Here is a 14664-nt window from a genome sequence, read left to right on the forward strand (position 1 = left end):
CATGGGGAAATCTTTCTCAGGGAGAAGGGGGGCTATGTATGCTGAAACATACTTTTAATACCAGCATGCATGAGGCAAAAGCAGTCAGATCTTTGTGAGTTGGATGCCAGCCTAGTCTATGAAGCAAGTTTGGTTAGCCAAGGCTGCATAGTGAGACCTTGTCTCAAATAAATAAATAGGAGGAAAGTAGGAGCCCAGCCAGGGGATTGTGCTAGCTTCCTCTGGCTTCCAGAACGAGCCCCCAAATCTAGCTTCATACAGCACACATTTACTCTTTCACATCTCGGGAGGCAGCTCGAGGGATGGTTCAGTGGCAGAGAGCTCTTGTTACTCTTGTAGAGGATGAGTCCCATTCCCAGCATTCACAGGGAGACTCACAACTGTCCTTAACCCTAATTCCAGAGGACCCATCGGACAATACTTGCTGCATACACATGCATACAGGCAAATTATTTATAATCATGAAGAAAAGTCTTTAAAAAATGAAAATTTTAAAAATGATTCTTTTATACCTCTGGATCAGAAGTCAAAAACCAATGCATTTAGAGGGCTGAATTCCATATGGAAGCTTCTGGGAAGAATTTGTTTCTTGCCGGTCTAGATGTTATTTACATTCCTTGGCTCATGGCCTCTTCTTCAAATCACTACAAGCTCCATATTTTCATGGTTACATCTACTACTGGCCATATTTAATGGTCTTGCCTTTTTCCCCCCACAAAAGCAGTTTTTATTTGAAGCAAAGAGAAATCTGACCCAAAGGACTACAGTTCTAAGTACTTACAACTTAACTGATAATGGCATTACTTGGGCTACAAATCTTGCTTCTCTTTAATTGGAAAAGATGCTTGTGTTAAATGTCCTCCAGGAGGGTAAGAGGAAAGACTAAGAATGACTGGAAGAAACACCTCAGCTACTGATACTGCTCTCCATCAGATCTTCAAGGTACCACCCACCCGGTGCAGACATGGGCCGCTCGGCACCTAAAAGGACGGATGAGGCAGGAAGAACAGGTGCGCATTTCTCGGGAGGAGCAGGCATCGGAGCAGCAGACTTCAGCAGGCACGGAAGGGGTCATCCTTGTACTTGGCACTGCTCCTCAAGGCACATGCCCGCCATGCAGTTCCTGTTGTGGCTGAGTAGAGTGGTCTACTCCACTCTGTTGATGCTCAGCTCAAAGTCAAAGACCTTTAAGCTCTCAACAGTGTGTGCAGGTGTCACGGACTTGGGAATTGACACCAAGGTCTTTTTTTTTAGGGGGGGGGGGGGACCGGGTAGCATTTGTCCAGGCTGTAGTTTCATTCTTGGCTGCAATTGCTTCAATCATGGGGTCCTCTGGGACAGAAGGGTCTTCAGGCTTAGCCCAGATCCTGTCAGGAGAAGCAAGGGGACTGTACAGGGTCACACAATGCCTTTGACTGAATGAAGGCATTGTGACTGAATCAACTTCTCCTGTGTTAGGTGTGAGTAGCACTCAATCTGATGAACCACAGGTTTCATTTTTTTTTCATTTTTATTTTTATTTTTTATTATATCCAACACAATAGATATTTTTATACCAATCATAAAATGATGGACATGATATTACATGAACATAAAAAGATAAAATGTTTTTGTTTGTTTGTTTTGTTTTTAGTAGAGCTTAAAATCTTGGCTCTTACTGTGGTACAAACCCAAAATAAGAATAATTTTTTAGACATTGGAGTTCATTGTAATATGGCTGTTCTTCTGTCTCTTCCCCCACAACATTAAGCTGGCTGGCAACCCCCAACTCTTCCGATGGGCTACCTCCGGCCTTTGTTCCTGAGAACAATAAGGCGCGTCACCTTAACTACCAACATTGCCTCAAGGCTGCTTCACCTGACACCCAACAGAGACCTCGCCAGTCTGAAGGCAGACAACCCGCTGAGATCTGGAGCCAAAGAAGACTCACAGCCCTGCCTTTGATGTGACCGGCTTCTGGGAGGGGTGGCTGATTCCCCCAAGACTATAAATCTTGTCATAAAAATATTAAAGTTAGTCTTGACCGGATTACCGCCTTAACTCACATCTCTCTCGCCTTAACCTCAAAATTCTCTTTCAGGCAACCCAGTTCACATGTAGCCGCAGGCGGTTATATATTGGCGCCCAACGTGGGGCACTGGTGCTAAAGTGAGACAATTAGGGCATTGTTTTACAATCATTCTTGCTTGTTCCTTTGTGATCTTATGACGGAGTCTCAACGTATGACTAGAAAGAAGAAATTTATCATGATCACGTTTTGTCAATTCTATGGGTGTGAGTGCCAAAGCTTGTCCTATAAGCGCTTTGTCAATGTACTCATTACCCTGAGCCAGAGGTCCAGGAAGACCTGAGTGGGCTCGGATGTGACCAATATAAAAGGGATTTTTCCTAGCAAGAATGATACTTTGTAATTGTGAAAACAAGGATCCAGCTGGCGTATTAAAATTAAACGTGTCACAGGTTTCTAATTGTGGTATAGAAAATGTAACATAAGGACTGTCAGTAAAAAGATTAAACGTACTATTTATAGACTGAAAGACACACAACACCGCTGTTAGCTCTGATAACTGAGCAGACAGCCCAGGAGTCTCTACGACCACCTGTTGATCATTAATACGATATCCGGCTCTTCCTTTGGAAGAGCCATCTGTGAAAATTAAGAGGGCATTATGTAACGGCTGTAAAGATGTCATTTAAAACCTAGATAATTATATGGCTCCTGGGTCTGAACTTTCTCTGGTGCTATTTGTAATCTTTTAGTGACCAAAGCCTGCTGTAAATCTTTAAAACATAAAAGTAAGGTCTGAGGATTTTTTCCTGCAATTAGAAAATCATCTGTGAAATGGATAAAGTAAATATCTGGCCATTTCTGTCTCACAGGCTGAATAGCCTGTGCTACAAATTTCTGGCATAAAGCCGGGCTGTTAGCCATGCCCTGAGGAAGCACTGTCTACTGATATCACTTCATAGGCTCTATGAAGTTAATAGAAGGAACGCTGAACGCGAATCTTTTGCAATCCTCAGGGTGCAATGGAATAGTAAAGAAACAATCTTTTAAATCTATGACTATTTTATGAAACCCTTTCGGGATAGCCACAGGGGATGGAAGACCAGCTTGTAAGGTTCCCATGGGCAACATGGTTTCATTAACTTTTCTTAAATCCTGTAACAATCTCCATTTGCTGGATTTTTTTTAATAACAAATATTGGCGTGTTCTATGGAGATAAAGACTCTATTAAATGTCCCGCCTTCAATTGTTCCTGCACTAGCAAAGAGGCGGCTTCCAATTTCTCCTTAGATAAAGACCACTGATCAACCCACACAGGATTATCACTAAGCCATTGAATTTTATCGGCGTGGGATGCAGGCAAGATAGTGGCCATTACCGAAAATGCCCCAGACTTCTAGAGTTAGGGTTTGGCTGGGGGTTTTTAAACTTTCTAGTGCCTTGCTCTTCATTCCCAAGCCCCTGAGCAGGTAAGGATTCAGGCTCTGTCTTTTGCTTAGAGGCGATTTCATTTGGACTGCACATAATTAAATTCATCTGTGATAGGAGGTCTCTACCCAAAGGGTAGTAGGCAAGTTTTGCATAACAAAAGGCTGAATTTGCCCTGAATTTCCCTCTGTATCTTTCTAAGTTAGAAGTCTCGCGCTCTGTTTAGGATTATTGGCATATCCAATGCCTTGGAGATGCGTAAGTGTCTCTGTCAGTGGCCAGCTACACGGCCAATCCTATCCTTTAATAATTGTAACATCAGCTCCCGTATCTATTAATCCTTCAAAACTCTTTCCTTCAATAGTCAATTTAAGGTTAGGTCTTTTATTGGTGATAGATTGAACCCAATACACTCCGGAGGAGCCAAAGCCCTCCTTTCCTCTTCTATCTTTAACGAATTTGGAAGGCAGTAGATGTAAAGGAACCAAGACGAGCTGAGCAATTCTTTGATTAGCAGGTATAGTTATGACACCATGAAGGGAAGCAGCCATAATTTTTATTTCTCTCTCATAGTCACTGTCTATGACACCTGGATAAATCTGTAGTCCCTTTACAGTAGAACTGCTTTGTCCTAACAGTAATCCCCAAGTTCCTTCAGGTAATGGTCCAAAAACTCCCGTAGGCAGGACCTGGACGCCCATTTCTGGGGCTGATACGGCATGGAGTACACAGCAGAGGTCCAATCCTGCACTTCCTGGTGTAGCTCTGGCGAGTTCAAAGATAGATTTCCTTGGCTCGGCAGCAGCTGCGTTGCCCCACAGACTGTCTGTCCTGGATGAATCGGGGCCTGGGGTGGGCCCCTCCTCCCGTTTCCCGACACCGTCTGCCTTGAATATTAGTTTTGGAGTTGTATCTTGTCACCCAATGATTTCCTTTTTTACACTTAGGGCATGTTCTTGGTGAACAACCTGATTGTCCGTTTATAGTAGCCCTGTTATCAGGGCAATCACTTTTAAAATGACCCAGAATGCCGCATTTAAAACACCTTCTATTTCCTCGTCTCTGCGAAAGAATTCCCTGAATGGTGGTTCCCTGTAACGCTGTAGCCATTGCTAAACCCTGATTATACGAGGGACCAATTTCAGAACAAAGACGAATATAACCAGCTAAGTCTGTCTTCTCCCTATGAGGTCTAATCGCCTCCCGGCAGGCCGCATTAGCATTCTCGTAGGCTAGTTGGGTAACCAGCGGATTTTCTGTCTGAGAATTTCTGAAAATTCTATTAGCTGTTTTTAGCAATCTATCTACGAAATCCTGAAAAAGTTCATCGGGAGCCTGTTTGACACCTGTTGGATTCCCACTAGGATCTCCCTTTGATGGCAAAAGATTTCAGGCACGGCCGGCAGCCACCGCAATCTGCGCATACACTGTGATGGGAAACCCCATCTGGTTAGTATTTCTTTCATATACACCTTCTCCCAGTAACATATCAGCATTCTATTCTGGATGGCCTGCCTGAGTATTAGTGGTGGCAGTTCTTTTGCTAGCCTCACGCCATTCAGAACTCCAAAGCAAGAAATCTGCCCCCCCCCCCCCCGACAACGTGGCCTTACACAGTGTTCTCCAATCCTGTGGAGTTAAATTCGACTCTATCGTAGCTGTGGGCTACGGCTAGCTTTAATTCTTTTATCACTTTAAATTCCAAAGTCTGATATTGTCTAATCACATTGTCCTGGTCTTCAATCTCAAGGACCGGAAAAGCTAAGATTTCTGACGTATCCTGCCCCTCCCCGCGAGCCTGGCTTATAACTCTTTCTAATGGCGATTGGCGGGTCTCAGAATTATTGTTCTCTCTAGTATTAGACACCCTTTTTAGCTCCTGTAATTCATTAGTCAATTTCTGTAATTTAATTTCAAACTCTAACTTTTGTAACTGTATGTCTTTCTGGATCTCGTCTCCTGCCATCAAGGTCATAGGCGGAGCAGATGGCGCTACAGGGGGCCATTCTTCTCCATGAGATTCAGTTGCTCTATTCTTGGGATGAGCTGTCTTTTTTACAATTGGCTCATCAGCACTGTCCCTGCGTTTATGTGACTTAGGGTGTGGAGGGTCCTCCCTTGTAGGGGTCCTCTCTGGCAGGCTTTCTTCTTGAGATTCCTCAATTTCTTGAATAATATCTAATTCTTCCAAACCTCCTTCATCTATAATATCCTTTATAAGTGTCTAGAGGCAGAGAGTAACATTATCTGTTTTGGCTGCCTTTAGCAAATTACCAATTCTTTCACAAGTTCTCTCGTTTAACGTTAGTTTTTCTTGGAACCAAGGACAGCAAGAATATAGGTAACAAATTGATTTTCAATAGCTTTCTCCACTGTCTGTAAAGCCAAAAGTCCTTCTGAAGTTAATAATCTGGGGGATGTCGGGTCAGCATTCCCCTTTAGAATATCAAATAAAGGTTGTAATTCTCCTGTTGTAAGCTTTAAATACGGCCGAAGCCAGTTAATGTCACCCAATAACTTCTGAAAAATCATTTAAAGTTTTCAAATTGTCCCTGCGGATAATTATCTTCTGGGAAAAAATCGTCTGGTCTGTAAGTTTAAAACCTAGATAATTATACGGCTCCTGGGTCATGTCCCTCACATCCCCAAAGGATTTCACTTCCATAGAATGAATGAATTGTAGGCACAATTATTTGGATATAGATTTCCCGCTATGGTCAAAGCTATCTGACTTGAGTGACTGCCATCATTCTCAGCCCACAGGGAACAGGCTGCATTAAGAAACGGTGTGTGTGTTAAGACGGTCTATCCACGGAGTCATTCATTGACTGTTTTAGTGAACAACGGTTCTGTTTGGAGGGTGGCACAACCATTAGGTGAGGGTAAGATTCTGTTCATTAGATAGAGCCACAGGTTTCTATGTTAAGCCAGGTTTGGTTGAGATCCTCTCAATCTGAAGAGGGTTGAAGTCAGAGACACCAATTGCTTTCACTAAACTTTCATGCTGTAGTTGATCCATGGCCATCCAAGTGGCCCCAAAATCAGTGTCACTGAAAATCATGTTTTCTGATTCATCCAGGGGGAAATAGGCCCAGCCTGCTGGCCAGTGAACAAGGCAGAGGTCCAGGCGGGGGAGCTGCAGCTGCTGAGTGTCTTCTGACAGGCTCCTTTCGCCATGTTCCTGTCATGCACCATGCACCACAGCTTGCCGCTGCTGAAGAACTGGTGTTCCCTACCTGCTCTTTGAGTGTCTCCTGGTGTGGGGGAAAAAAAAAAGGAGATGGGGGGCGGGTCCCGCATATGAGAGAACTCTGGCACGCAGCAGAGCCCACGACGAGGGGGGGGGGGGTAGGGAACCGCAGGCAGGACCACAGGCCACGCCGCATAGAGAGAGGGCGCCCAAAGGTCTGTAAGGACTGCCTGGCTAGCAGGGAAGGAAAGAGAAGAATGAGAAAAGGAGATAGAGAAGTAAAGAGAAAAGAGAAGACAGAGAGATGAGAGAAGCCCATGACCACGTGGAAAGAGTAAGAGGGGAAATGGACAGACGGGGAGAGAAAAGGGCAGGAGCGGGATAAGAGAGCAAGGAGGGGCGACAAGCCTCCATTTACAGTAAGCTGGGGCGGCTACAGCCTGGCTGTAGCCAGGTGACTGCAGAGGTGGAGTCCAGCCAGAACACTAGGGGCCTGGGGCGTGGCCACACGTGACTGATGGCCACAGGATTATGGAGTAGAGTCTTGGGAGTGGCCTTGCCCAACCAAGCTATAGACTGTCTCACACCACGGTCCCACATCCTGGAGGACCACGCCCACCACCTTCTCTCCCGGTACACCTGGCACAATCAGTGTGGCCGTACCAATGTCAATAGCAACCTTCACAGCCCCAGTCACTTGGCCAGGAGGGGACGTCCAGGTCCCCAGACCCAGAGTGGGCCAGATGGCTGTCCGTTAACTGCTGCATGTTACCCGAGCCCATAACTGTGGTCCTGCCCTCTTAGGAGGAACACATGGAAAGTGTGGTCCAAAACCTAGGCATGGGCTGGAGAGATGGCTCGGCAGTTAAGGACATCTGTTGCTCTTGCAGAGGAACAGGGTTCGGTTCCCTGCCCGAACACGGTGGGAATGCAGAGGGCCATTCACAACTGCCGGTGACTCCAGTTCCAGGGATCCAATAGCCTCTTCTGGCTTCTGAGAACCCCAGGCACGCTTATAATACATAGGCACACACGCAGGCAAAATACACACACACATAAACAAAAATAAATCTCTTTTTAAAAAATTTAGAAGTCTAGTCATGAGCCAGCTGTGGCGGCACATACCTGTGAGCCCGGCACTGTGGAGGTGGAGGGGGAAGGGTGTGCTTTTAGAGCCAGCCTGGCCTCACTTCACAAATTTGTGTCTCGTGATCCCTTGTTAGTGAGTGCAAACAAATGATAGGACCCCTGGTGAATTATTTAGTAAGATGAAATGATGTGATTTTAACGTTTTTTGTTAAAATCTTTGTCATCTTTTTTGTTAAAATTATCATTACTAAGGGAACGGGGTAGATGTAACAACTTATTTAGAGGAAAATACAAGCCACACTGATAAACCAGGAATTCAGAAATGAGTTTATAAAAGCAAACAAAGTTGAATCTTGCACAAGAGGGAGCCAGAGTTATCCCTCCTCTCAACAGTTTGTCTGTCCAGGCACAAGAATCTTCTCGACTGCAGTGTGTCCTCTTCAACCAAATGAAATGACAGGCTAGAACCAGCTAGCCCTGAGTGACAGACAGCATGGAAACAGGCCTGCGTTGCCTTTTAGGATTTTTAAAAAATCATTTTCAAAACTCTGTGTGTGTATGTATACATATATGTATATATCTATATGAAAAACATTTTCAAAACTATATATATATATATATATGCATATATGTATACATATATAGGTATACACACACACACACACCTTGGGAAACAAGTTACTTTTTTTCTTATGAGTTTCTTCTCTGAAAAGCAGGGCAGTATTAAAAGTGGGACAGTATATCTCATGACTGCCTAAGGCCAGACAGACAGACAGCCCATCACCAATAGCCATTTTCTTTCAGATTGCTCTACTAGAGCAGGATGTCTGCCCCACCCCACAAAGTGTAGTGTGGCCATCTCAGGATGCAGCAGGGCACGAAGCTGTCATACAGGGGAAACCGCTAGCCAATTACAGCCAAAGGAAGCCACCAGAAAGATCACAAATCAACCTAGATCTGCAGCTTGGCCGGAGCTCAGGTCTACTTGGATTTTGTGTTCCTTTGCATCGCTTGCATGGGTTTCTGAGGGAAGCAGGGATGGAGACAGGATCTCAAGCTAGCCTGAAACTCCCCAAGTGTGGAGGATGGCCTTGAACTTCTGACCCTCCTGCTTCCACACACACATGCCCAGTTTTATGCAATGCTGGGAATAAAACCTAACACTTTACTGTCTGAGCTACATTTCTAGCTCCTTTCCTTAGGTTCGCTCTCTCTCCCCTACTCACCCACCAACCCGACGCAGGCGCGCGCGTGTGTGTGTGTGTGTGTGTGTGTATGTGTGTGTGTGTGTAAGATGAGGATCGTTTGTTTTCTTCTTTGAATTTCTTACTCTTTTGTTCCTGTCCACCATTTTGTTTAATCCACCTTCACTTGAATCTACATGCTCCTTACTTTCCTCCGCTACAATGGGGAGGAAGCGCCTGTCGCCCTGGCGAGGAGTGAAGGGTCTATCAGATCGTCACCCAGACTGGAGGTGGCTGCTCTGGTTTCCTGTAGCTGCCCGCAGCCACATGTAAACCGGGTTACCTGTTGAGAGAATTTTGGGGTCATAGGGAAGAGGGGCGAAAAGAACGTGCGGCCAAGTCAATGTTCACTGATCAAAGCCGTAAACTTTAATGGCGCCGGACCTTTTAACAGTTAGGGCAAACCCTTCCCCCCAGACTCCAGGCTGAGTTCCGGTGGAAGTTGTCTAGCTTCTCTTGGAGGTCTTCGTCTTGACTGCTCCGGCAGCTGGGTGGGTCACTTGCTTAATTCAGGAATCCCTATACCTGGAGGAACAATGAACTTAACCTTTACTACGAGCGCTCCACCCTAGGTGGAGCAGGATCCTGGCTAACTGGGAGAAGTTAACCTTGACCAAAGTCAAACTCTGACCAAGTGCAAGACTGCCCCAATATGGCTCTGTACAGTTTCCCACCTGTAAAACAGAAGCACGGCGTCTCACAGATGCTGTGCCTTACAGGGACGGTCCTCTGGGCCGAGGGACTGTTTTCAGTTCCAGTCTGAATAAACCTGGGGCCATGAGCTGCCTCGCCCAGGCTCAGTAAGCTGAAGATGAAAAAGTGGGTGGCTGAAAGGAAGTAAGGAATGACACTGGGCTGGGCCGGCCTCAGGGTGACAGAGGAAGTCCAGAAGACCCAGAGACTTCCGTGAGTCACTGGGAAGAGATTAGCTCTGGGGAGGGAGGCACCCCGGGAAAGCCACAGTGCTTCGGAAGCCCGAGTGCTCCTCCCTGAGTACCCACCCTGGCACGTCTGCACACACTCAGAACATTGCCGCTCAGAGCTGCTAATTCCTACTCTTCTCTCCAGCCAGTGTCAGTTGTGTACATGTGGGAGACTCCCTAACTCTGGGGATTCACTGCCCACCCTGCCCTCTCCTTCGGAATAAAGCAACGCATTTTAATCCTGCCCCCAGTGCCCTACAGAGACCATGTGAACAACTTCCTTTTGGGGCCAGAGCGTCTGGGCTTGTCCTGCTCCCTCATTTGTGTGTGACACCTGGGTACGTTATACAGGTGGATCTTTTCCTACCCCCAAAGGGTTGTTTTCCAAATGCAAGGAGATAATACCACCATCCAGTAAGGACTTACACTAATTCCTAAAGTCATCTCCACTTCCGAGAACTGAGAGGGTGTGGCATCACGTGCCTGTAATCCTAGCACTGCTTAAGATAGATGCAAGTTGGAACCAGTCTAATCCAGGTAGTGAGTTCTAGGCCTTGCAGAGTCGCTTTCTTTCGGAAGTACAATATCAGTCCTCGAAGCCCCTCCGGGGGAAGTCTCTAGAGCCTCCAGATGCACGCCTTTAGCACTTCCCTGCTTGCTCCCTATGACAAAGCTGAGGAGGCCCCAGTATTTTCCCACAGTCCTCCCGGCAACTCAGTCTCCCAAGGACCCGCCTGCAGTACTCCTCGTGACCAGCAGGGGACGGCAGAGCATCAATGGACAGGTACAGCAGTCGGCGCCCAGGGACTCCTGAAGCTTGGATAATCATTTACCTTAGACAAGAATATCCTAGATTGAAGGCTTTATCTTTAAAACTTGCTACAGGAGGGGGCTGGGAAGTCTATGGAACAAAGAGATTATCATTCATTCACTGAACAGGGACTAACCAGGCACCCTATGGTGCAAAGCACTCACTGTGTGGGTATCCAAAGCAAACCAGTCTGTATTAGGACTAATTTCATTGAGCAACTTAGCACGTATTTACTGAGAAGTTACTAAGTGCCAAGCTCATTCCTAGGCCCTTCCCTGTGTTCTCTCGAGTGTCCTAACAGTCCTGAGATTTGAATATTCCGTGCCCACTGTCACTAAAGCACCAAGAAAGGGGTTAAATGACACCAAGAGGAAGTAGGGACTGAACATTTAGGGCCCAGTGTACAATGTCCCTATGTCAGGAAAAGTATATGGATGGGGCCTGCACGGAGCACACACTGAGCCTCAGACCTTTAAGGTATCCACAGAGATGCCCATAAAGATGGCAAAAGGGAGAGAAGGCAGAAAACCGGCCAGCTCTGCACCTCTCTTGTCCTCTCTCTCTCATCCCAAGGCCCTAATCTCCCTTACATTCGGAGAAAAAATCCTGTCTCCTGAATCATCAAGTCCTTAAATTCTAGGCTCCACACAGCACTTTCTAGTCGTGTTTCTGAAGGAAAGTCACTTTTTAAAGAAGATTTACCGACTTTTTGGGTATGAGTGTTTGGCCTGCGGGTAAGTCTGCATAACGCACAGGCAGCGTCCACGGAGGCCACAAGAGGGCATCCGATCCCTAGAACCGGAGTCACCGATGGTGGTGAGCTGCTGTAGATGCTGGGAATGGAATCTGGGTCCTCTGGGGAGAGCCACACGTGACCTTAAGTGACGAATCATCTCTCCAGCCCATAAAAGTCACTTTTATCTCTAAGAACTTCCATCTCAGCTAGAAAATGGGAAAGTCTTCCTCACTGGGGTGAGTTAAATGAGACCTGTTTAGAGACACCCCACAAAGGAGTCCCAGCCGTCAGTGTTCTCATCCCCCTCCTACTCAAACCGTACCCAGAGCATAAATAATCTGTCCTCCCAAGCCCCACCCCTCACCCTTCAGAAACTGTTACCTCACTCTCCTCACCTTTGTGCCTTTTAGCGACCTCACCCTGACTTATTCATCACGTGTCTTCCACACCCGCCTCCTTTTTTTTTTTTTTTTTAGCTCATACTTGTAGATAGGAACAGAGGAAAACCTGAGTGAAATCCTGCCTGCCTGGATGAGTATTGCATCACTGACGTGGGGATAGCCCTTGAGGATTATAGCCTCAGACCCATGGAAAAATAGCAAAGCCTCCATCTCCTACCAGGCTGAGGCTCAAAGGGAACTGGGAAAAGCCTTCACTTCTGGTCCATGTGTGGGTGTTGACTGTGTATAGAAATGTCCATCACAGCTGTATCCCACCAACATCACCATGTTTAGGGCCTAAGGAATGTTCCCTACAGAGACCATACCTATCACACTAGCCAAACCTTGATCCAGTGTACATTAATCTGGCCTCTGTTTATCTGTCTGTAGTAACAGCACTCCTTGGCCAGCTGTATGTGGTAGGTAACTCCACCTTCCTCTTCAAGTCTATGTAATAAAGACTGAGTGTCCAGGGTGCTGTGGTCTCTCCATCCCAGAGCCCAGTCCACCCAGTCCCAGCTTCCTGTACAGTGTGTCCGTGTGTCTGTCCTTCTTCATTCCCTTGCTGTCCACCTCAGTGGACAAGTCTCAAGGACTCAGCACATGCTTGCCTTGAACATCATTCCCCTGCCTCTGCATTCTGAGTACTGGGATTACAGGAGTACCACAATGTTGAGTGAAGACTAGATTTTAATGTGGCACTTCAGATGCCAGAGACTGTACCCCATAAACAGCGCCTAGTCCTGTGTTCCTTGTGCAAAGGCGAGGGTGGGGCAGCACTATTGCAGGGTGTACCACACACTGTACAAAAGGAAACTGAGGCCAAGCCAGGGATGCCTGGTTGCTATACAAACAGCCCCATCCAGAATGTCCCGCTAGCTGAAGGCTCCTCTTCCCCTTCTGGCCTTTTTCTCCCTCCACTGTTAGCGGGTGGGAGTCGGGGGTCCTCTATTTATGATAATTGGGGGTCCCAAGTCTGTTTGCTTGCTTGTTTGCTTGCTTGTTTGTTTTCAAGACTGGATCTTACCACATAGCTCTGGCTGTCCTGGAATTCATTATGCAGAACAAGATGGCCTGGAACTCACAAGAGATCTACCTGCCTCTGCCTCCTGAGTGCTGAGATTAAAGGTGTGTGCCACCATGACTAAGTGTCCCAAGTTTAAACTTTCCAGCTTGGAAGTAAATGACCAGGAAATAATACAGGGAGGATTCCCTCAGATCACCTCCTGGGCATCCGAACTCCCAAAGCAAGAGATACTCTCCTGTTATCATTCAACCTCCACTGAGGAAGGAGCCACTCCACTGCCCTGGGGGGGCGGAGGGGCGGTGACCAGGTGCAGATTTGTTTATCTGGGAATAAATAAATCTGTTTCCGGGGAAACAGACCCAGAAGCAGACTGCCCCTCTGAAGGAGCCTGGTTCGTATGTCAATGGATCACAAACCAGTTGAGTCACAAGATGGAACCAGAAAGGCAAAGACCCCTGAAGATCTTTCTAGTCCGACCTTTTCCTTTCTAGTTATTCTTTTGTGGTGGGAGAGGGCAGAGGTTGGTTGGCTTGGTTGGTGTTTGTTTTGTTTGAGGCAGGGTCTCTCTAGGTAACCCAAGCTGTCCTGGAACTCACTCTGTAGACCAAGTTGGCTTCAAACTCAGGAGATCCGCCTGCCTCTGCCTCCCACGTGCTGGGAGGAAGATGTGTGCCACTATATCAGTTTCCTCCTACTTATCCTTAAGAAAATGGAATGGGGTAAGGAAGGGAAAGCAGGCGCAGGGATCCCTGAGCCCTAGGCCCAGTCATGCCCTCTGGATTCCCACCTTATCAGGGTAGGCAGGATGGAGGCTTAGGCTCCTCGCCATTGTCCCAGGGCAACTCAGGTTGTCTCCTGGCAGGTGGACCTGTGTGTCAGCCTCAGCCATCACAGGGAAGGGGAAGAGTCAGTCGCAGACCTCACACCCCAGGCGCCAGGCCACAGATTAGAGGCAGCTTCCTGCTTGGCTCTCATCCAAGGCCATTTCACAATTGGGGGAAGAGTGCAGGGCTGAGAGTACTAGGTTACTGCTCTCCCCACCCCCACTCCAGCCCTGCTCAGGCCCCCTGGGGAGTGCGAGGCAGGCCCTGCTGCAGGCTCAGCCTGAGGAGATCTGCAAGCTAGGAGATTGGCTGGAAACGTTCGCCGACCCTCAGAGTAGGACGGAGGGGCTGCCACACGGCCACCTCTCCCCTCCTCCCTCCCTGACCACCTGCACACACTTACACAGCAGGGATCCTTTTAAGGGTGGAGTGGTCAGCTCAGGTCGTTCCCATAGCAACTTGCATGCTGAGACCGAGGGGTGTCTGGCAGGCCAGGGGCCACTAGCGCCCCAAGAAACAAGGTTATGGTCAGCTTCCCATCAGGAGACAAAGTGGCTGGCAGACAGCATGTTCCACAGAAGAACCTGGTTCTTCATTTCAACATACCAGTGTCTGAGGCATACTGGCTCAGCTGACTAAATTCAGGCAGGAATGAGAGGGGGGGGGGGAGGGAGAGGGAGGAAGAAAGGGGGGAGGGAGGGAGAGGGAGGGAGGGGGAAGGAGGGAGAGGCACAGAATGTGTGCTCAGGAGTCTGTGTGCCCTCGTTTAGAAGGTCAGTTCTGAGCTGGTTCTATTTGGGATCTCGTTTGAAGTAGGAGGCAGGGGTAAGGGACCCAGAGCCTCCTGTCTGTCAGTCTAGAGGAAGAGACAGAACAAACCTAGGTGAAATGTCAAACCACAAGACGAGGCAGGACCCACATTGGCATTCTATGAGGCCCAGGC

General features: G+C 47.5%; 1 pseudogene; it reads right to left on the reverse strand.

The window, feature by feature from the left end:
* Nucleotides 1-1052: 1052 nt before the first annotated feature.
* Nucleotides 1053-9229, reverse strand: LOC127684896 (aldo-keto reductase family 1 member B1-like; annotated as a pseudogene).
* Between the last annotated feature and the right edge of the window lie 5435 nt (nucleotides 9230-14664).

Source organism: Apodemus sylvaticus, chromosome 5 (assembly GCF_947179515.1).
Source record: "Apodemus sylvaticus chromosome 5, mApoSyl1.1, whole genome shotgun sequence".
NCBI classification, from domain to species: domain Eukaryota; kingdom Metazoa; phylum Chordata; class Mammalia; order Rodentia; family Muridae; genus Apodemus; species Apodemus sylvaticus.